Source organism: Asterias amurensis, chromosome 13 (assembly GCF_032118995.1).
Source record: "Asterias amurensis chromosome 13, ASM3211899v1".
NCBI lineage: Eukaryota > Metazoa > Echinodermata > Asteroidea > Forcipulatida > Asteriidae > Asterias > Asterias amurensis.
Window position 1 is genome coordinate 6,023,280 of NC_092660.1, and position 25,332 is coordinate 6,048,611.

The 25,332-nt window shown below is 37.8% G+C and overlaps 1 protein-coding gene and 1 long non-coding RNA gene across 2 annotated transcripts in view; both read right to left on the reverse strand.

Annotated features, from left to right (window-relative positions):
• Nucleotides 1–25,332, reverse strand: part of LOC139945773 (uncharacterized) — a 122,217-nt gene that overhangs the window by 41,326 nt on the left and 55,559 nt on the right. The window contains exon 3 of the mRNA XM_071943188.1: nt 8,301–8,409. The gene's annotated coding sequence lies outside the window, so the exon portion shown is untranslated. The remainder of the gene's footprint in view (nt 1–8,300; nt 8,410–25,332) is intronic.
• Nucleotides 11,920–15,030, reverse strand: LOC139946507 (uncharacterized). The gene is made up of 3 exons (XR_011787256.1): nt 14,383–15,030; nt 13,473–13,585; nt 11,920–13,015 (listed from the first exon to the last, which is right to left on the reverse strand). It is a non-coding gene; the product is annotated as an uncharacterized lncRNA (long non-coding RNA).

A 25,332-nucleotide genomic window follows, 5' to 3' on the forward strand; every position in this document is an offset into this window, starting at 1 on the left:
TTATGGTCATACTATGGTTTGATTAGAAATACATTTGCATGTCGGTAGTTTGAAGGTCTCTCCTTTGAAAACTTGTTTTTGTAGACTATAACAATAGCAGCCATTTTGAAAATTTTTAGCATTGCTTGTTAGTCTACCTATTTTGCAAAGAAAACAAAATCTGCAATGGCTCTTAACAGCCAAATATCGTTCATAAACTTTGAACGTGTGTCAGATTCCAAAATGGCTACATAAAAGACAACATCCCCCGAATATTTTCCCGAATCCACAAGACATACTAAGACTTAATACTTTCATAACAAGACTGCTTGTCTATTAACTATACTTCATGGGTTTCTACTGCCCATCTTCGCCTCATGTCCTTCCCTTTAATCACCCTCTATGTCACCTTCTTCTTTTCTGACAAGTGGATATTAATTGCCTTTTAAGACTCTATTCCTTTCAATGATTTGTATTGTTTCAGTTCTTTGTTGTAAGTTTTTAATTTGAATTTGTAATAGAATAATGTAAATTTAGACGCATTTTAATCTTCTATATTGTAATGTCTATGTTTGTACTCTCATCGAATCTATAAATAAAACATTAATATATTACCTGTCAGATATCATTATACGATGGGACACGTTTTTGAACACTCGTTTTGTTAATAACCTCGACATGTTTTATGCAGTCACGTGCCTGTTAGGCACTTTCATGCTTCTTGGAAGATGGATACATTCTTACCCCTTTGTAAAGATTAATGAAATCGGTAAAGCAAAAAGTCTTCATACAGGATAAGGGTCGTTATTTTAAAATCTGGGTCCAATTTCATAGAGCCTGCTTCAGCAAAAAATAATGCTCATATTTAAATAGCTTTGTTAAAGAGATAAACTATGATGAACCATACACACCGAAACGCATACTCCGTTGAAAACAAGCGACGTTATGAGTATTTTTCTGTTACTAAGGTAGCAATGACAACAATGTTTTTTTTTACAATGTAATGTTTTGGTGTACGGATTGTTTTGAAATAACTCAGTTGGCAGAGTGCCGGCACGTTAATCTGAAGGGTCTTTGGTTCATATTCCGCTCCAGTAAATTTTCTTTGCCCACTTAACTTAAAACACAAAACAAAACAACTTGAAATTCAGCTGACGCCGTGAATTGTAAATTTGTTTTTAACAAACTTTGATGAATTAATGAATGAAGTTTGCAACCAAATCCATCTTTTACCACTTAGATTTTAAGCAAATCTGTGAAAAATTATATTTTCAATCTTACCAATTTTGTGCACGCCCTTTAAGTAATCCTACTTGGAAAGCTTTACTAGAAGGAAATGAGAACTGATTTGTCTTTTTGCCATGCATGATAGCTCTGATGACGAGGTAGCACCAGTTATTGAAATTCCCCATCAACGTTCGTGTGGAGAGCGTGTGGCCAGTTATTCACAATCCAAAATCTGGCACTCAAAACGTACAACGTATACAAAGATGTTCGGGGGTTCTCACATAAAAAATTTGTAGGTTTAGAAATATAATTGCAGTATGAATATCAATTTGAAGCGATTACCCAGGTAGAGGTATAAACATTTTGTATGATGTATGGGTTTTTTATGTGTAGGGATGATCCATGTATGGCCTGGTTTTCGGGTTTTCAGTCAGTTGTTTAAATTTGTACACATTGATTTACAATAATTACCAAGAAATAGGCACGAACATAAATTCATATTTCTCTATATTGCCCACCATAAATACAACTGCCTTTATAAATATGAGACGGTAAAAAGACCTATTATAATAGCACTGTTTTCCCTATTATTCAGTAGCCAGACACAAACCAGGTAAGGCGTTTGTTTTAAAGGAACACGTTGCCTTGGATTGGACGAGTTGGTCTATAAAAAGCGTTTGTAACCGTTTGTTATAAAATGCATATGGTTGGAAAGATGTTTTAAAAGTAGAATACAATGATCCACACAAGTTCGCCTCGAAATTGCGTGGTTTTCCTTTTACTGTGCGAACTAACACGGTCGGCCATTTATGGGGGTCAAAAATTTGACTCCCATAAACGGCCGGCCGTGTTTGTCGACGAGGTAAAAGGAAAACCGTGCAATTTCGAGGCATGTTTGTGTGGATCATTGTATTCTACTTTTACAACATCTTTCTACCCATATGCATTATATAAAAAACGGTTACAAACGCTTTTCAAAGACCAACTCGACCGATCCAAGGCAACGTGTTCCTTTAAGGCACACACTTTGAAATGACTCTTACAATTAATTTGGTTAGAAAGTACAGCAGCTTTCGATACTATTAGGCATTTCGATAAATCAATCATTTCACTTCAAGGCCGTGAGTGTGGTAAACTATTTCTGTCAGAAACGTTGTCAGATTGTGTATTCCAATTAATTTGAAAATGTTGCCTTCGTTTTCATTGCGATTATTGCAAACATTTCCCAATAGCTTGAAAAACACAATTCCCATAAACCAGGGTTCTTATTGGGAAACTCTCACACAGTTTAAAGGCAGTGGACACTATTGGTATTTACTCGAAATAACTATTAGCATAAAACCTTACTTGGTTACAAGTAATGGGGAGAGGTTGATAGTATAAAACGTTGTGATATACAGCTCCCTCTGAAGTGACGTCGTTTTCGAGAAAGAAGTAATTTTCCACGAATTTGATTTCGAGACCTCAAGTTTAGAATTTGAGGTCTCGAAATCAAGCATCTGAAAGCACACAACTACGGGTGACAGGGTGTTTTTCTTTCATTATTATTTCGCAACGTCGACGACCAATTGAGCTCAAATTTTCCCAGGTTTGTTGTTATTTTATGCATATGTTGAGATACACTAACTGATGTGAAGACTAATCTTTGACAATTACCAATTTGTTATAGTGTCCACTGTCTTTAAGTCAAATTGTCAAAATATCGTGATACTTTTTATTACTCGGTGTATACGTTTGTGATTCCAAAAATATTGTTTTAACCCATATGTTTCAATCAACTGAAACATTCATGAACTATAATATTCTTAATATCAAGTCATCTTTATATAATGCTCTGATTCATACCAAAGGCTAATTGGGTTCCAACGAGGAATACCATAATTAAACAGAGAATTTTCATTCAGCACATCTCCTATACCCCGAAAAATATAATGCAATATTTCTCAATTTGACCCTGAAATGAAAAAAAGGAAGCTTTATTTAATATTCGATGCAACCGACTGGAAAAAGGGAACAGGTTTTTATTTTATTATCTGGAATTGGGTCAGAACTCTTTGCAAATGTGAGAATGTAAATAGGTGAGAGAAATATTATGACGTATACGGAAGTGTTGACTGCTCAAGCAATGTGTGACTCATCGGAAGGGTATAAAAAAATTGTTTTTATGAAAATTTATGTTACTCAACATTGTGTTTTCCTTTTTAGTTCGATATATACCAAGGAGACAGAGTTTACTTATTGAAATATATTGAGATATATATCAGCCATTGAGATTGAGTCATAGAGAATATAGACTTGTTAAAATGTATGTGTGCTTGGATCTAGTGCTTTTTTAAATGAATGTGCAATGTTTTGCTGTGTTAATTTTTACTATTGTATCTTAAGTTCACTTCTGTAGATTGTTTTTAGCAGGGATCCATGGGAGATCAGTGAGTTTTTCTTACTGAATGGATTTCCCAGGATAAACAAGAAATAAATAAAATAAAATAAATAAATAAAATATATGTTTCAAAGAAGGTAATGTTCTAGTACATGGAAATAATAATGTTATTGGTATGTATGATTATATTTTCAATAACAAAAAATAGTTCAAACTGTATTGGTCAGTTTTCCGTTGCTTTTCAGGTCTATTGTGGTACTTTTAAATAAAGCAATATTTTATCATTAAAACAACAATAACTTGTTGTGGAGTTTCGCTCCATCTAACAAAGTAATATCTAAATATAATCCCACAAAAAAAAATAATATAACGATGAACATAATTTTGTTTACGTCTAAAGAGTTTACATTAGTATTTATTTTCTTGTACTACATGCAAATGACTTTTAGTTTGAAGCTATACTCTTGTTGAAACTTGATACCAGTACAAATTGATACCGGTACGAACAATACTAATAACAAACAAGACATGAATAATAAATAATAATACTCTTCGTTTTCTCGAGAACCTGTCGACACAATGTGATGATTGTTTCATTTACAACTCAATGGTGGGAATTGCTTCGCTCTTAAAACCATTCATGTGTTACACCGTCTCTTTTAAAGTATATATCAGTCTTGTCTTCTTCAATTCTATTTCAGAAGGGAAACAGATCCACGGAGGAAAGATAAAAACAAGAACTACTCCATCACTCCATCTCGGATAGTTTCTGTCGGATAGTTTCATGACGAAAAAAACCAAGATGACCACACCATATCCATCACCAATGCGAGCGATAACTTCGCCCATCTGCGACCGAATCGATAAAATTTCCTGTCCACAGAAACTATTCAAAATAGATTATCCAGATTTAGTATCTCTCTTGCATTATATCATCCGTGGCAAGTAGAGATATATATAAAAAGAAGTGCCTTACTAAAGAAACTAGGTCAACCCTGCAAGCTCTCGACTCGTTTGCATTTTTAAATAGGTCATGACAGTCGGCGCTTATTTATCAAGACATTTGTTAGGAAAGGGCGATGAAAGCCACAAACAAGAAAGCCAAACTAAGGACAGAAAAATGGAGCATGATTAATACTTCTACTTATATTGTGGGTGATAACCTTATCTGCAAGAAAGTTAATTGTGTCTGTGACAATGGTTATGATGTCTTAGGTTGCTCTATATGCTACGTTGCTTCGGTTGAGTTTGTTAAAAACCATTCTCTGACCATTTCTCTGTAAATTATAAATTATAATTTGCCCAAGGCCTTTAAGTGACAATTAAAGCCATTATACACTTTTGGTACAGAAAAAAAAGAAAAGTTCACAGATTTACAAATAATTTACAGGGTTTACAGAAGATAATGGTGAAAGACTTCTCTTTATATATTGTTCCATGAAATGCTTTACTTTTTGAGAAAACATTAAAACAATATAAATTCTCAATAGCGAGAATTACGGATTTATTATAAACACATGTCCTGACACGGCGAAACGTGCGGAAACAAGGGTGGGTTTTCCCGTTATTTCTTCCCGACTCCGATGACCGATTGGACAATACTGTTTACCGAAAGTGTCCAATGGCTTTAATACTTCGTTAATAAATAGTAAAAGCCATGCGAAAGGTGAACAAAATTCCTCCTCGCTCTCAGATTGGAGATATCTCAAAGAACTATGATAGCTGGAAAATAGACGCGAGCACTTATCAAATTATGGAACTACTCGATCATTAAAGGAACACGTTGCCTTGGATCTGTCGAGTTGGTCTTTGAAAATCGTTCTGTAACCGTTTGTTGTAAACTGTGTATATGGTTAGAAAGATATTGTAAAAGTAGAATACAACGATCTACACAAATATGCCTCGAAATTGCACGGTTTTCTTTTTACCCTGTCGACTAACACAGTCGGCCATTTATGGGAGTCAAAATTTTGACTCCCAAATTTTGACTCCCATAAATGGCCGACCGTGATAGTTCGCGACGTAAAAGGAAAACCGTGCAATTTCGAGTGATACTTGTGTGGATCATTATATTCTATTTTTAAAACATCTTTCTAACCATATGCATTTCATAACAAACGGTTTCAAACGCTTTTAATAGACCAACTCGTCCGATCCAAGGCAACGTGTTCCTTTAAACTCTTGAGCGAGATTAAACGGTCATTATTTGAAATCAACCCCACGCACCGCGTGTTCCGATCAAAGTTACATAACCACAAGGCCATGCTAATTACCGCTTCCACACCCCGTTTCTCCCTTAAGAATAAAACACACATTGCATCTTCCCCGATGACTAGTCAAAAAACCCATTTTAGTTTCACCACTTAGTTGCCAGATTCTAAGGCCAAAATGCTTTGTAGACAATTTCCTTTAAAAAAAAAAGGTTCTTCCAACTAAAATTCAAGGCAGTTTAAAAAAGGTTGCTTACAGTATTGTTTGACCCAAGTATATATGCGTGTGACTGCCGACTTCCGGCTGTGAAAGATCTGATCAAACAGTTATCGGTGTTATGAAAAGTTAAAGTCGCGTGGTATAATAATAATTGCCGAAATAATAGCATCCTTTATATTTTCTCAGAACGATTTGTGATAGAAGATACTGATTTAAAACGCAATAGAAAACCTACACAGGCTGTATAGCATAATAACATGGATAATACAATACATAAATAATACAAAATTGTTTGTGCGTGGTAAATGAACATGAAATAATGCCAGTATCCTTGCAATAATTCATAAGTAGAATTTGATCAGCTGCTTATAATTATTAAATGATATCTGTTGTCTAATAAAAACTCCTACAAGACATATGAATTATTTGAATAACTAATTAGTAGCTCATTCTGTCCGATTCATTTAAGACACATAAACAATTTTATTAATGTCAAAGCCTGTGTGTTACGAACTACTCGTTACAAGCAAAGTGCAATCCCTCAAATCGTGTCTTTTAAATACCTTTTAATAGGCCTTTAATTACGTGTCTTCATGTATATTTGTGCCTTCTGTTTTTTTTCCAATGTATTTGTGTACAATGTATATTATAATATTAATTTCTGGTTTTATCTTTACAATGTTAGTTTTTGTTTGATTAAAAAAACAAAAAACAAAAAAACAACATTTATGATGCTTGCATGTGCAATCAAGTTGTTTGTTTAACTGCGGTACATGCTTTTAATAAACCATTGTTTAAATGAATTAAATTTGAATTAAAGGGTCTATGTAACTTTTGTAGGACAAAAAACACATTACCACAGATTTACACTAAACTTACACAGTTGGAAGATAATGATAGTAGAAAGCTTCCCTGAAAGTATTACGTGCTGAGGTGCTGTAGTTTTTGGAAAATGAGTAAAGCAATGTCATGAACATAATTTTCGTCTCATGAGAGGAAAACTATTTTAATCATTTACAAACGTATTTTCATGACATTGTTTTACTCATTTCTCAAAAACTACAGCACCTCAGTAAGTAATACTTGAAGGGAAGCTTTCCACTATCATTATCTTCAAGCCCTGTTATTATTATTATTATTATTATTTTTTAGCCATTTCAACAATACATGACAATACAAAAGATACTTCCAGATGGGCTAGGAGAAACAAAAGCAAAATAATTACTGTGGTCCATAAACCTGCCTCCCCACATCTGGTTGTAATACAAGTAATAAAACGAGTAATAAAATATGTATAAAGCAATTCATGTACAAAAAGTTTAATGTAAATCTATGGACATTTTGATAAAGTACCCAAATCCATTAACATCTAAATCTAAATGGTCAAGTCAACTCGGTCAAAGGGTCCTCCCTCATCGACACAAAATGCATATAAGCATATCAAATTGTGTGATGAAAAAGACATAGAAACCACTTGAAAAAGACATAGAAACCACTTGATCATAAGACTACAGAAAAAAACTACAATCATTGGATGCTCATCCAAGTTCATTGGATGTGGTTTTGTCTGTTGAACAAACAAATGATGACATCGGAATCGTGATCAGACCACAAAAAAAACAAAATTCTGTTCGATCTATTCTCGGAGTAACTTCCCTTGGAGGGGATTTAAACCAACAATATGAGAGTTAACCATGAATATTCCCAACACAAATAGAAAAGATAACAATCTTTTCAATAAATGTTTTATTTGTGATGATTATCTCTCATAATGAGTGGACGCAAAGCAAAATTATATTTTACTGACATTTGTAAATGTCTGTTTCTCCTTCCTCTATTAATACTTGTTTACTTTGTAATTTATGCGCTTTTTTGAGTGACTTATTTTTTGGATATGGCGCAATATAAGTATTCGTATTTTTATTAGATCTTACTCAAGCATCAACGTAGAACTATTAATTTATTTGACTCAAACTTATGTTCATAATTTACATTTAACGTAGATTATGAAAATCTGCATGCCTACTTTGTTGTAACAGCCCTTATTAAAAACTATTTGGTAACAAAGGGTATAGGTGTTCAGAGTTCAGAGACACTCTCAAAAAAATAACCAAAGGTAACGTTTTAATCATTTTATTTGCAACCACATACGGTTTTACTCGTTATAAAACAACACAAAAAAGTTACAAACAAAATCACAAAAACTTTAAACAAAAAGTGATCTACATTTACAAGATGAAGAAGGGGGTTAAAAAAAATCTTAAACTAATACCAAACATCTTACCTTTTATTCCATTGTAGATGCTGTACTCGTCTCAACATAAACAAACACCGTTGATCTTAATCCCACACTGTCGAACTCTCTTCACAAGTGTGTCTTCCACGTCTGTAATCTGGTTTAGAGTATCAAAACAAAGCATGGCATAAGTTCCCAGTCAACTCTCATTTTAAATCAGACAGATCCCACCGTGTTGTCGTTCGGCTTCGGGCAGCTTTACAATCTCTAAGCCAGCCCCGCGAGAAAACGAGATAGCTTGATCCTATGCATGTAGATGGTTCTTGAAATGTATTTTCTGTATCAGCGAGGAGCCACGATGGTCATAGTATATTCTGGTCAGTGTATATAATCAACGAAACTGGCCCTTAGTTTTCTAGCGGTGAAATTGCTGGCGAGCTAACCACGCTCTAAGCTGAGCTCAAAATGAGCGCTCCTCCATCATTATTCGATTCTTCGAAAGGTCTGGCATTGACTGCCCACGTCTTGTCACCTATTGGCGCGAGTGAAAGAGACACCAACCGCACACGTTGGCTTCACCCACAGCTCCGGTTTGAAAGTGAAGACATTTCAGACTACAGTAATGCTCACAATAGACGACAGCACGGATCCTGTATTGCGTTGGCGTGCGACAGCCTCAAATACAGCTGATCATACCGGCCGTATATTAGAAGCAAGTTCAGACGGTCATTGCATTGCAGACAGTGACATCACGCTCAAGACGAACTGCACACTTTCGGCCATGAACATAAACTCAGGATGAAGTGTCCGTTGTATGGGAGTAAGGTTTATCAGAGGAGCATCATCGTGTTGCGCGTCCATCCGTGCAGCCGAGTCACTCCACTGCAAGCTTGTCAAGTTATAACTAACAACAACCCACGTCATGATGTAGACGTAACAGAGACACGATTCTTTTAGTGATCATATTTAATTAACGCAAATACGGTTGTACTTTGACACACTTGGTTGAAGCTGTCCGGATTGGGATTAAGTTTATAATAATTCCAGTTTATACGCGTCTTTTATTCAATATACTCCACTGTGAGATAGACTTATCAATCAATGTGCAGCAGCACGGTTTCAGAGTAGTGTAATTTATACCCCTATGATTGAAGCAATAATTTACAAGGAGCCCTGCTGATAGACTGCACACAAACGCGTTGTATAAATATAATTGAAAACGACAAGCCTGTGTACTCCAAGTTGTAATTCTTTCGAGAAACCCGCCCCCCTAAAAAAACAAGCAAACAAACAAACTAAACAAATAAACAAACCAACAAACCAACGCGTTGTATAAAATAGAGTATAAAACGACAAGCCTGTGTACTCAATGTTGTAATTCTTTCGTGAACCCACCCCCCCCCCAAAAAAAAAGGTAATAAAATAAAACCCTAACATTTAGCACAAACCTTGACACACAGAAAACATTTAGCCATGAAAAGTTGCCCCACTGAATAATTGGTGTCAATTTTGTATACACGTAAACAGCTTGTGCCAAATTTCCAGTTCCGCCATTTTGAAAAAGTCTCGACTACTTTTGCGTGCTGGCAAAAAAGGTTGGTGAATATCATGTATTGAGGGTTTCGTGACTTGAAGTTGTATTTATACAACATAATATTGTGGGTTCGTTCAGGCCTAACTCGAGTATATCGATTGCAGATGTCGGTCACGTTTGACTTCCGATAACGAGACTCGTCAATTTGTCATTGATGATGACGTCACTTTCCCTAGACCAACGGGCTAGTGATATGAATAAACACATACCTCTGGTCGACCTACTTATTTATTAATTACTTTTATTATTAAAACAAACATGTGCACCCAAGTGTTTGCTTACGTTAACGTCAGGTCAGCATCATAGTCATGCAACAATGTGGTATTTGAAAAAAAAGAAAAAAAGAAAAAAGGTCATGGAGCCTTTATCGCCAAAATTATTCACAAGGGAAGCTATATCAGTTGTAATGAGAACTGACATGATACGGATCAATATTGACAAGTCTTATTTTTGCATGTTGCTATACATTTAATTGTGAAATTGTTTCTCCCAATAGTAGGACATCCGAAGGTGAACATCTCAGGACAACCACACATTCTGCAGTAAGCCATTTTGAAATAATGGTGGACGCGATATAACTACACTGTTTGGTTTTTGTTTTGGACTTTGGTTGTAGTCTTATGGTGATCGCCATACCTCAAAAAGACTAATGGTAAGTCCCTATGTGGAGCTTAAAGGTGGACTATAACAGATTATTGATATAGCCAATATTACTATTTTTGTACAAGAAATGTAAAATAAGGACTGATATTTTAGTAGTATTCAATAAAACCTTTACCTTCATGCAAAAAAAACACAAATTCGCGCGGCGTACTCCGACCCAGAAAACTCAGTTTCGGCAAAAGCCGGTGACCCACGAACCATTCATACACAGTGTGTGACGTCACACCACGTACCGAAGCTCTGTACACAGTGTGTCAGGTCGATCGTGTGCGTGCATTTTACATGTACATTGAATGTGGAATAACATCGGACACTATAGGCTGCATTTTTTTGACACAAAAAACAGCGAAACTGTCCGATGGCAGCGGGTCTTGGGAAAACCACAGTATAGATGAGGAAAAGGCATTTCAGGGAGGCACTTCAGAGGAAAGTGAGGGCTCTAGCGATAAGGGGAGCTCACCGGACGAGAGAGAAGCCGAAGACGTGTTATGAGTACATGTAGTTAACCAGCCCGGAGACGATGATCGTCAGGCCGAAGACGATGAGCCAAACCCTGATGATCGACGGCTAAAGACAGACTGGTATGTCTTCGTTTGATCAGTTTATTTCTGCTCCCAAAAATAGTTGAAGGCTATCCTTGACTAAATTAAAACATGAACGAACATGATGGACAAGGTTTATTGTTTACCTCCATTCACGTTATAATACATGTATGTGAACAACACATGCACTGACTTAGGCAGTAGAAATGTGAGGGGAGGGGTAATTTTTGTCTTGCGTTTTATACTTTGTTGGCAAAATTCATACATTATCAATTTAAACTGATATTGTAGATAACCTATGTTGTTGTTTTTCTCCACCAAGTAACTGCGTGGTGGTTGACACATGTGCATCTACACAAATATCTCATGTACATGTATGTAACTGCTACTTTGGATTATGATTGCCTTCTGGCATGGGTATAGTTTTAAAGCAATTCAGGTACACACATGCAATATTAACACTTCACCATGCAACCCACAAATCTGTTGTTAATAATTTTGTATGAATTCTTTTGTTAATAATTTTGTATGAATTCTTTGTTTTGTTTTACAGAAAACACTGCAATGATGATTATCAGCAAGTGGTGAGCTTAGGACTATCTTGTCCGTTCAACCGCTCCCACTGACATGTTTGATGGCAGCAACACGAAGGACGTTTCCAAACCCTCGTGTACAGTACAGTGGAAGGATTTTCGTATCCACCAACGGATTAGGCAGCTTTGCTTTGGTTTATTTGTCTTCAGTCGTAACAATTTTCCAAGTTATAATGATCCAGAGGGAGTGAGAAATAATTTGATAAGCCATAATAATTTATGTATAAATGTACATGTATATTATTTCATTTTGTTCCTTTCAGATGGGTGGGTGGTTCAAATTGATTAATTTAATTTGAACCACCCACCCCTCTGAAAGACACAAAATGTAAATTACTATGACTTATAAAATTAGGTGTGTGGTTCAAATTGATTAATTTAGCACTTATGTGCAATAAACTTGTCCCCTGTTGTCAACAATACACTATGATTAACATGGTAACAACATTCAACTTGGTTAGCAGAAATATAAAAACAAAACAAAAAAACAGAAGCCATGTACACCTCCATAATAACGACAACACTAAAACTGTATGTATTTGCAAACGACAATAGTTTATTTTTGAGTTTAAAATATCAAAATTGAAAAAAGGTTGCCTAGTGATAGCGAAATCATCTGAACATTCCATCATCAAAAAAAGTTAACTATACAACCCTGTCAACGCCCCTCCCCCCAAAAAAAAGAAAACCTAAGCCATGTTATGTACCTAGTTAGCTGTGGTTCTCTTTGTAATATGTAAATTAGGTTGTACATTAAAAGAATATAATAAAATCATTGTGTACAGACCATGTCATTCTGTTTTTAAACAAAGTTGATTGTACTACCCTGGTTACCCCCCCCAAAAAAAAAAATATATATATAAAAAATAAAATAAAAACCCACATCAATGTGTACAAGCTAGGGCCCAATTTCATGGATCTGCTTACTGTAAACAAAGAATCGACACTTGCGGAAGCAGGAAATTCTGTGCTTGCGTCAAGCGTGTTTCACAGGTTACCAGCAAATTTTGCCTTTTGCGGGTCATGGGTGCATACTTGGTTTATACCAGGCATTCTACGCTTACAAAGTATTAAGCGCAGAAATTTAGCCTTTGGACGTAAGCAGAGAACCGTGATCATAGCGCACATTTTGGTGGTGAACAGATCCATGAAATTGGGCACAGGTCATTCTTTCTTCAAACAAAGTTGAACCCACTACCTTTGAACCCCCACCCCCCCCCCAAAAAAAAAAGCTGTTGCATCCTTTTCCGGTTGGTGAAGGTTGATGTCAATGACACGGGGGTTACACATCAGCTGTGGATGGAGTTGTTTTCATGTCTTGTCACCCTGCTGACAATGAACAAGTGCATTGTGCATGCATTCTATGCGTATCTGTTTAATGAAAAATAAAAAACAAAACCAAATAATCGTTATGTTGGATTTCTTGAAAATTTACAAGGCAGAAATACAATCTCGGAAGGTTTGACGTAACACCATGTACTGACAATCTCTCTTTGAGTTGGCGTAGTTTTAAAAAGAACCTTACAGGAGTTAACGCAAAACCAGTACAAAAGGAGTCCACATGCAACAAAACCAAGGGGGCAGGTTTTCTTTATGTCAGATAGAAAACATGACCTCCAACCACCCCCTCCCCCAGATCTACACCTAGTACAAAACTGTTCAGGTACAGATCGGGTGGGGGGGGGGTTGTTCTTGCGATTCAACACCCCATCCCCTCCCCCCCCCCCCCCCTCCACCGTGAACAGTTTTCAAAGGGGCAGCTGAAAAACTAAAAATGAAGAAATCATCTGATCCTCTGAAAATTTGCATGCATAGGCCTACTACTTACCTAAAGTGCTATTGAGAATCTTAGGTCTCCATTTCTAGTTCTGGCTAGCATGTCTCCGTACTGCATTGTCTTCGTCCTGCATTCTCATTGTAGTGTAGAGCTGCGAGTTATTTCTGTACAAAAAAATATAAAAACAAAAAATAAATAAATAAATAAAAAAACTAGTGCTGAAAAAGAACTGGCCTTATTTTACAAATGCAAATATAGTAAACACTCCATAATTAACCGTGCCAAGCCAATTAACACAGCTATAGGAAAACTTCAGACTAAACTTCTCTGGAATTGGTAATTCTTGAATTAGGAGGGAAAAATTCTGAATGACCATGGATGGGCAATTATATGGATGGGAGTTTGAACATATTTTTGAGCTGTGCCTTAAAAAAAAAAAGCGAACAATTCTTAGGCAGCTTTGGCAAAAACAATGTCCAGCAATCCAGTATCGACCAATATAAATACATGTCCAGCAATCCAGTATAGACCAATATAAATACATGTCCAGCAATCCAGTATAGACCAATAAAAATACATGTCAGAGGCCAATAAACTGTTAACTGTAACAATCAACTTTTTAAATGGATTAATATAGTGTTCACACATGGTTGAGCATGAACATGCCAGAAAGTGTAAACCAGGGCATAAACATGCCTAAAGCTCTTGGGTGGCTACATGGATTCATCACTCAACAGAGTCAATACACTATGTAGCTATTTTATGGTAGTCGGGTCAGATTCAGAGCATGACATCGTGTCATTTGACAACAAGATGATTGTTCCTTGCATGAAAAGGGTAGAAACTAGAGATTGTTTACTATTTTTCTTATTACAATTACATGTACATGTATTGGGCCTGAATTAATAATGGAGATAGTTTCTCAGTAGTAGATTTGTAAAAATTATTAACAAGTACTTACCAGGCTTTTCTCCCTCTCTTTTCTGTAATGCCACTTGATTCTTTTGCTGTTCCACGGCCACTTGCGACCAGGGCCACGGCAGAGGGACCCCGCCGACGTCGTAGCATGCACAAGCAGCACTGGCTGGGGCCTGGTTGTAGAAGATCCCCCTGAATTCTCTCAGTGCTTAGAGGTTTAAATTTCGGAATCGATCCAGGCTTCTTACACAAACTTTGAAACTTCTAGTGCATCCACAAACAACCAAATAGTCGGCAGTATTTATAGCTGATACATTAGAAACAAAAAGCTTCGTAGCACACACGCACGCCTATAGTGTGGATGAAAACGCATACACAACACACGGAGTAACATGGCGTAATCTTTGTTTACTCTCGTTGCTTCATGGGTATGACATCACCATTTTTTGACCGCGTTCATGACGTCCGCTGGTTTACAAATCCGCTTGGATTTCAGTGTTGGTTTAATAGCCGGGAACCAGTACAGGGCGGGAAATTTCAAAATCGAAGAATCGAGGTCAAATTTTTTCGGTCAAATTGTAGCAAAATTATTTGGAGAAAAACATGACCACAACAATGAATTGATAGCTGAACACAACATAAACAAGTTCTGATAGTGATTTTAATGTAGGAGTACCATTATAGTCCATCTTTAAATTATAATTATATCTGCGGGGACTGAGTGGGTTTACATAGCAATGTCTTCAACTAAAGCGGGTTGTTCAATAAAATACATCGAGTACAATGTAATGCGATCCACGCCTCGGGCGAAACCTGAGAAATAAAACAAATATTAACCTTTCGTCTGATGACCATTTTTGTGCACCTACATCCCAAGATATATCACCATTGTCCTGAAGAATTCTATGCATCTGCCTACGGCTTCCTCCCTACTTTCATCCGCATCCCACTTCCTAAACAGCACAGCATTACCCTTTCAAAGAAGCCTCACCACCCCACAACCCAGGCGACATTTCCTGCTCCACAGAAAACCAACCCACGCACTCGAACTAACATCGGAAACCCGAAGACTTACTCTATGTTTCATTCAGACGGTAACATAAGACCAGGGTTTAATAACTAATCTCATTGTATAACCAGCCGTCAAAGGTCTTACCTAAGATATACGCACAACCCCGCACTCAGTTCCCTCCCGACGATTAGTTCCATTTCCTCCCAAGTTCCCGCGCAAAAAATTCTCGTTTCCCCTTTTCCCGCCATTTCCCGGTAAGTCTGCCAATCACAATACGCCCGGCTAATGGACCTGACTTAGCCGGTAGTGGCGGGTGTATTTGTCTTTTGGGTGGCGTGTGTGCGTAAATCTTTCTCGAATACAGACATATCAAAGCAAAGCGAAGATTTTTTTTATGTCTCACTTTTTTTTTTTGCAACCGGGAGACGGTTTGTTATCAGACCAAGCAAGAAACCGGTTTTATGTTGCCACGAATCCGGGTGACGAACCTTTTACGGTTTTTATGTATCCATAAAGTGCAAGTTCAGTGGACAGACTGTATCCTTCGTGTCCCTTAAGTACACAGCTCTATCGATCTCAAAAGACTGTACGGATATCGACATTTAAAATGGCAAATGATGTATGGAAAAAGACATATTGATAAGTCATACACTGGAAAAAGACATATTGATAAGTCATACACTGGAAAAAGACATACTGATAAGTTCTTCAGTGAAAAAAAGACGTCTGGCTTAATAGACCCCTAAACGAGAACTATAGAACCAAAAGTACACAAATCACTAACTTGTATATGTTAAATAATATAACTGATTAGATTGATACATTGTCATTAAAACAGCAGGTTGATCATGTTTACATTTATGTACTTAAATGCACTAGACACTATTGGTAATTACTCAAAATAATCGTAGAATAAAAACTTACTTAGTATTAAAGGAACACGTTGCCTTGGATCGGACGAGTTGGTCTATAAAAAGCGATTGAAACCGTTTGTTATGAAATGTTTATGGTTAGAAAGATGTTTTAAAAGAAGAATGTAATGATCCACACAAGTATCACTCAAAATTGCACGGTTTTCTTTTTACGCCGCGAACTATCACGGTCGGCCATTTATGGGAGTCAAAATTTTGACTCCCATAAATGGCCGACCGTGTTATTGGACGAGGTGAAAAGAAAACCACGCAATTTCGAGGCATATTTGTGTAGATCATTGTATTCTACTTTTACATCATCTTTCTTACCATTACATTTGTAACAAACGGCCACAAAACGCTTTTCAAAGACCAACTCGACCGACCCAAGGCAACGTGTTCCTTTAACGTGCGCAATGGAGAGCTGTGGTAGTATAAAGTATTGAGAGAAACGGCTCCCTCTAATCTAGCGTAGTTTTTGAGAAAGGTGTCATTTCTAAATCAAATATTAAAAGACTTCAGGCCCGAGGCCCCTCTCAGGCATCTGAAAGCTCACACACTTTGCAACTATTTTTGTTTCATTATTCTCTTGGAACTCCGATGACCAACTGAGTCAGATTTGTTGTTTTATGCACATGTTTAAATACACTAATTGAGACTAGTCTTTGACGACAGACCAAAGGTGTCCAGTGCCTTTCATTTTAAGACATGCGTAAGGTACTCAAAACATCGTTAAGACATTCCGAAGGTTGGACAAATTCCAACAGTTACTCCTTTTAATTACTGTAATTTAGTCCACAGATGATAAAACAGATAAAAGTTTCAGTAATTATGTTTTTTTGTATCTGAAAAACTCACCGATCATATCACTACCTCCCGAAAGATATTTCCATCTAGATGTATTAACAACTCGGAAGAACAGCATTTGTAAACCACCAGTTGCTTTATTTGATTTGAGCAATCAAAATCATCACCTTCATTATCACAGTCATCAAATCATCCACAGCCGGGCTCCTACACAAGAACGACCCATTCTCCCCCGTCAAAATAAACGCCAAACGTGCATGAAATCCATTAGCAAAACTTACACAGTTTCTCGTTGTGGTGCATTTAAACTTGATCAATTAATATTATAGAGATGCAACTTCCACATGTTGGCGTTTTAAATTGAAAGCTTTACGATGGATACTCGTTTCCAAAGGCGATGATGTACTGTCCCTTTAAGGTTTTCGTATACGGGTGTAGAGAGTGTTGAGTGTTTGGCATACACAAGTGTACGTCACATTGTTACACTCTTGGACCATCATCTGAGAGCTCTTATACCCTCAGTTCGCTCATCCCTTCCCCCCCTCGCTAACGTAGGTCACTCCAAGAGCACATCGCACGTGGCAACTCCAAGCTACCGGGACTGTCGACCTCATCACATAGAAGTACTCTTATACATCGATACCTGACTGGGGAAAAAAGGCCTACAGCCGTGCCGTCATTGCCATGGTAACGATGATGGTTGCCATGGCACTGTACCCTTTTCCAGGATATCGTCATGGAGCATTGGGCGTTTTTAGCAGCAGTGGCTACAGTGTTAGAATGAAGCAATACCCAATACATCAGAGTGTCGCTCTTTGCCTCTATCACGGACTACACGTTGGCCATCATTTGCGTTGCAGGTGTCTTTTTCCCTTCACAAGTGCAATAATGCAAGTGTAGATGATGTTGATTCATGCCACAGTACATGGCCGTCGTGATTGCACCATAGAGGCATTGCCTTCACAGCCACCCATAGGGCGACTTGACCAATCACACTCAATCTGACTCCATGGTAACGATGATGTTAGTAGATGGTTACCATGGCATTACTCACTTCTCGGAATAAAAGGTCGTGTGATCTTGCTGCGCATGGTCAGTCGATTATGATTCAGAGAGTCAGTTGGGACTTTGCTTTAAATGACCAAACTACGGAAAAACTGCATTTATACAATTAACCCCCCCCCCCCCCCCCCGTTTTCATCACCATTGAAGTTTCCTCTCCCTCACGGCCTCACGGCAAAATGAATTTCATTTTACTTAAAAATACATTCAAGCTTCTGTTTTGAGTATGAAATTCGTGTAATGCTGAAGGCAGACTAAAACACTATTTCAAGAAGTCCGCACACATACATAATACATCGATTAGTGTTATTTAATTAAATGAATACTGGATCAAGATTCAATCCCCCGCAAACAAGTTGACACGCTCTCAAAGGGTAGTAGGTACTGCTGGGAGTTGAGGTAATTGTCTTCATCCGTGTATGTTTTCTGGATTGGAGACATTATAATAAGGAACTGGATACGTTTGGTAATACTGTCAAAAGACCAGTCTTCTCACTTGTATCCTAACGTACGCTTAAAATAACAAAATCTGTGAACATTTAGACTCAATTGGTAATTGAATTTGCAAGAGAATAATGACAGAAAAATAACATCAAATTACTTGTTTTCTTTTGTCTTTCAGATGCTAGCCTTGCTCAAGGCAGTCGCATTATTCGCTCCGAAAAGACGCAGCTGTAAACCCACCCGCCGTATACCCTGTGCATGGTGTGTGCGATCACACCGAATGACCCACCCGTATACACACTGTCACATCGCACGAATACTGTTCACACAAGTCATCGCACTCGTACACCACTAACCGCATGCGGAGGCCGCTCAAGGCAGTCGCATTATTCGCTCCGAAAAGACGCACCTGTAAACCCACCCGCCGTATACCCTGTGCATGGTGTGTGCGATCACACCCAATGACCCACCCGTATACACACTGTCACATCGCACGAATACTGTTCACACAAGTCATCGCACTCGTACACCACTAACCGCATGCGGAGGCGTCCGCATGCGGATAGTGTACATCGTGTTGTGCGATGTTACGCACAGTGAATACGGGTGGGTTTTACGCACAGTGAATACGGGTGGGTTTTTACACAGCGGCGGTCTTTTTTCGGAGTGAATAATTCGACAGCCTTGAGCAAGGCTATTCAGATGCCTAATATAGGAGTGAGAAATTACCTCTTTCTCAAAAAACTACGTGACTTAAGAGGGAGCTGTTTCTCACAAGTCTGTATACTATCAACAGCTCCACATGCTAGCTCCCAAGTTACACATTTCAAAAAGCATTTAAATAATATTAATGAAAGTCGGTTTGTGGGTACATTTTGTTGAGTTTTTAAATCAACGCAATTTCTTTGTGACAACTGTTATAAAATACTTGAAGTCCCCTTGATCTACTGAGCGAGGGTATAGTAGTCTCGGCCGATTTGCAGGGAGTAGGTATTAAAGGAACACGTTGCCTTGGATCGGTCGAGTTGGTCTTTGAAAAGCGTTTGTAACCGTTTTTTATAAAATGCATATGGGTAGAAAGATGTTGTAAAAGTAGAATACAATGATCCACACAAACATGCCTCGAAATTGCGTGGTTTTCCTTTTACCTTGTCGACTAACAGGTCGGCCATTTATGGGGGTCAAAATTTTGACTCCCATTAATGGCCGACCATGTTAGTTCGCACAGTAGAAGGAAAACCACGCAATTTCGAGGCAAACTTGTGTGGATCATTGTGTTCTACTTTTAAAACATCTTTCCAACCATATGCATTTTATAAAAAACGGTTACAAACGCTTTTGTTTTGACCAACTCGTCCGATCCAAGGCAACGTGTTCCTTTAAGTGTTGTTTCTTTCGAAATTAGCTAAACTTGTTTTCTCTGATCGGTTCCTTGAACTATAACTCATTCTAGTGATTGCACCTTGCCGCTGTAAAGTGAAAGGTGGGAAGACGACTAAAATGATGATAATGACAAAACGACAGCCGCTGATGTATCGATTTACAGCAAGTATGACTACCTTTTTGGAAAATTGTTTTATTAAGCGATGAGGCATCGTATGGATTTTTCTTCCGTTAAGTAAACTCATTCCAATCCTTTACAGTCATTTTAAAGCACTCTGTACATCAAACATGATGAACATGTCATCCGATTTGTTTATAGTCGCGTGAAAGGGTTTGGTATGGTGGCTCTGAAGGAACATTGAACATATATTTATATGAATATTGACGTCAACATTCATGGATTTTGCCCAAAATCGCAATTAATAATCACGTAAATATTTGCGATTTGTGACCAAACGCAAATATTTACGTAAAAATACTCACGTAATTATTCACGATATATGCCAAAATCGCAAAAAGACACAAAACAAAATTAACACACTAGAATTAAACTCAAACGGTTTTAAGATAATGTCTGTAGAAACCTTCCGAACAGATACTACTTGCTGGGTATACTGTATACATTTTGGGGAAATGAGTAAAACAATGTCATGAATATAACTTTCGTCTCAAATCATAAGACAGCAATTATTCTAGTATATGTACTGGTATTTACGCGACTCTACTGAAAACATCGCTCTATGGTTTCACTTTTTGTGAAAACTGCACGACTATTACAGGTAATTAATATTACAAACATCTTCATTCACAGTAAGTAGGGATTCATGTCATTGCCAAAAAGTTGATCTACAAAAGGTATTCAACCCCTTTAAAGCCATTGGACACTTTCGGTAAACAATATTGTGCAAGGCTCACCTTATATATAAAATAACAAACCTGTGAAAATTTAGGCTCAATCGGTCATCGGAGTCGGGAGAAAATAACGGGAAAACCCACCCTTGTTTCCCCACGTTTCGCCGTGTCATGACATGTGTTTAAAATAAATCCGTAATTCTCGCTATCGAGAATTGATATTGTTTTACTGTTTTCTCAAAAATTAAAGCATTTCATGGAATAATATTTCAAGATAAGTATTTCACCATTACCTTATGTGAACCCTGTAAATTATTTGCAAGTCTGTGAACTTTTTTTTTTTTTCTGTACCGAAAGTGTATAATGGCTTTAAAGAGAAAGTATAATAAATCAAATATAACGGCTAGCGCTTGTATTAAAGACCCTGAACACAAATAGTAATTGCCAAAGACCAGCCTTCTCACTTTGTGCATCTCAACATATGCATAAAATAAGAAACCTGTAAAAATTTGAGCTCAATTGGTCATCGGAGTTGCGAGACAATATTGAAAGAAAAATACCCTTGTCACATGAAGTTGTGTGCATGCTTTCAGATGCTTACCTCAAATTCTAAGTCTGAGGTCTCGAAATCAAATTCGTGGAAAATTACTTCTTTCTCGAAAACTACGTCACTTCAGATGGAGCCGTTTCTCATAATGTTTTATGCTATCAGCCTCTCCTCATTACTCGTTACCAAGTAAGGTTTTATGCTAATAATTATTTTGAGTAATTACCAATAGTGGCCACTTCCTTTAAATAATAAAGGTCATAAAACAAAAAACATAATTGTGAGAAAGAGAGAGATGTGAAGCATCGTAGCACAATGAATCAAACTCGAAATACTTCATTCCCAATTTCGTCTAATTACAAGCCCTAACGGTGTCATTAAAAACTAATTAAACACCTGTGTGCGATATAATGCAGTGTGAGTTTGTTTCATTAATTACATGGGTAGTATTATCAACGAGTCAGCAAACCGCAGCAGCCTATAACACCGTGGTGACTGTCCGTATTATCACAGGAGCTCTGAGCCTGCTCGGTTTAAAGGTTCTTTTACCAATTACTATTGGTAATTACTCAAAATGTTTTTAGCATAAAAAGGTACTTGGTAACGAGCAATAGAGAGCTGTTAGTGGTATAAAACATTGCGAGAAACGGCTCCCTCTGAAGTAACATATAGTTTTTGAGAAAGAAAAAATTTCTCCCTAAAATATTTGAATTGAACAAGAGAATTCAAGGCATCTGCAAGCACACAACTAGTGCGACAACAGTTTTTCTTCGTCCATTTTTCTCCCGCAACTCCGCTGACCAATTGAGTTCAAATTTTCACATGTTTGTTATTTTGTGCATGTGTTGAGATACACCAAGTGAGAAGACTTGTATTTGGCAATTACAGGAGAAACTCTCCCAATGACGGATCTGACAATTATCAAAGGTGTCAAGTGCCTTTAAAGCCATTGGACACTTTCGGAACAGAAAAAAAAAGTTCACAGATTTACAAATAACTTACAGCGTTTACAGAAGGTAATGGTGAAAGACTTCTCTTGAAATATTAGTCCATGAAATGCTTTACCCTTTGAAAAAAAAACATTAGAACAATCAATTCTCGATATCGAGAACTACGGATTTGTTATAAACACATGTCATGACACGGCGAAACGTGCGGAAACGTGGGTTTTCCCGTTATTTTCTCCCGACTCCGATGACCGATTGAGCCTAAATTTCACAGATTTGTTATTTTATATAAAGTTGTGATACATGAAAGTTGGGCATTTTGACAAAACTGTTTACCGAAAATGTCCAATGGCTTTAAAACCCTTTACTTATTCCGGGAGCCTGACAAAAAAAATCAAACCCTCCCGAGTGCTTCTAAAAATGTCAAATTTCTTCCGGCTGTGCAAAAAAGAATTCTCAGCACACGGTACACGGCGAAAGAAAAAGACAATGAAAGAGCAAAGGAAAAACTTGCAGGGGAGAGAGGGCGGAAAGATGCTCAAATGCTGTCCATGATTAGCCTGTTGGGAGAAGATGACGAATTGACATTCTGTCTGCTTCTATTCAACTGACTATACGCTTGATGTATTGATCGTGTTGGCGCTCTCCCCCACCCCCCCCCCCCCCCCCCACGTACATAAAGGAATAGGATTCTCTGTAGAGGAGTATTAAGGAAAACGTAGAATGGTCTGCTGCGAATAAAATTATCAACCTGACTTGGTTTAATTGTTGCTGACAAGAGTTGTACGTACTTGCCTATGGGTGTACTCATATACATGCAGCCACACACACGTCGGCATGACGGGTTGCATTTTCCCCTGCACTCCAAAACTGCTACTGTCGTAGTGCTGTTGTTCAATGTGGATTTTTCTAAATCTTTTGAAAAAAAAATTTCTCTCGGTAAGAGATTAAAACAAACTTCTACGTCACTTCTTGTACTCCGTATAAAATTGAAGCCTGAATGGTTTGGGTAAAGTCACAAGGGGATTTGGGAGCAATCCGAACTCCACAGGAAAGTTCATTCTATACGAAGGGATGCATGCAAAGATTGAGTTCCGAAGTTAAAAAAAAAAAGAAAAAAAAGAATTGACAGTCCATAAAGAAATAATGGACGAACACAAAGAGAGATATCGAATAAAATCAATGGTATCTACACAGTAACACTCTATGCAAATTCAACCATTTAAATTACAATATTAGTTAGCACTAAAGTATAGCTCAAGGCACTTCACAACACAATTCCATGGCCATGAGAAACAACTTCAACTTCAACAATCCATACACTTTCTCATGTCCCCGAGGAGCATACAATATCAAGCGGCTCATTGAGCGCCAAGGAATTACCCAACAGACACCATCTCAACCCTTGCAGGTGCGCACCGAGGTTAAGGGAAGCAATTTATGGTTAAGTGCGTTGCTCAAGGGCAAAATTGTCATGACCGGGAAAAGAACCTACATTCCGATATCTAAGGCAATCAGAACTTGCGAAACGTGTCGGCCACGACACGCCATAGGTTTATCTCAATCGGGGTAGTTCGGCGACATGCCTCCCCGAGTTCCCCCGAATGTCCCCCCGAATGTTCCCTTATGTCACCGAGTATCCGGATTAATTTATACTCCTGCAGTAAACGAAAATTAAGTTGCTTAACAAATCTTTATTAAACAGAAATTAGCAGGGTACCAGTCACAAATTGTACACGTGACATGGTAGTTTGGTTGGTAACCTTATTCTGGTAAGCATAATTCTGTTGTGCTTAAGCAGCTCTATTAAATTGGCGCTTTTTCTTGTAGCATCTCCTGACTTATTGCGACAGGGAGAATACTATCGCTGTAAAAATAACGAATTCATCCTTTTGTATACGAAGCTCTCGCCAACGGCATAGACAGGCCTTACAATATTTTTTAACCAGAATGTATAGTTCCGCTTTGTCCGGCAGGCAAATTGACTCTCCCAGATTGAAGCCAATTTCCAAATAGACAATAAACGAAGCCACCTGATTTTCTCAGGATGACGTCACAACCTCCAGTCTATCTCAATTCACCGACCCCCCACCCCCAATTCGCTGTTCGCTCTATTAAAGAAACAGACAAGAACGGAATAAAGGAGATAAAGAAGAAGACACAAAATTGTGTCCGTCTTGCTTTGGAAACAACCAAATCGATGCAATTTTGCTCCGGGTGGAGTTGCTCGCACAGCTTGGGTAATTCGCATTAAAGGTATACGTCAATTTAGGATCGTTCAATCACATGGAAGATTTAATTCCTGTCTATTCTTGGGTCTTCTCGAAGTATCGGCTTGCCCTGTGGAGGTGCTTACGTGTAAGGAAACAAGGACGCTCTGGGTTTAGATTAGGGAAGGGTTTTTTTATTATGAGGTTGAGGTAATCGGATTGGGGTTACACAGTAAACCAGTAGGCGAAGGTGTCAACTCATGTGTAGGCTGAGCTAGGGTAAACACTCAAAAGGGGACTTCAAACTGAAGGGGTGCGGTTGGTTTAACAAACCGAGGACGCGCTCGATTTGATTTTGTGTAGAAAACAACCGTACGAGGAAATTGCTGAAAAACAAATCCAAAAAGTAGAGAGCAAAGACAAACTGGCCTACTTGTTTCTACAAATTGACAAGAGTGTGTTCATTTCCCCCCGAACATATGGCCACAATAACTTACAAAAGCTCTCCATTGCTCGTTGAAGTAGATTTTTTTGCTTACAATTATTTTGAGTCATTACCAATAGCGTTAAGTGCATTTAGCGCTTGATGAAACCAAGTATACAGCGTTTTTTTCTAATAAACACGAAACACATCAAAACAAGATGGCGCCTTCCTTAATCTGCACACGAGGCATAGGAAAGATATCAATCCCGACATGTACAATAATCAAATACAAAGCTGTTTCGATTTATACACCACTTGCTGCAGTGGTGTAGACCTGGGCCCAATTTCATAGAGCTGCTAGGCACAACAATTTGCTTAGCATGAAATTTCTTTC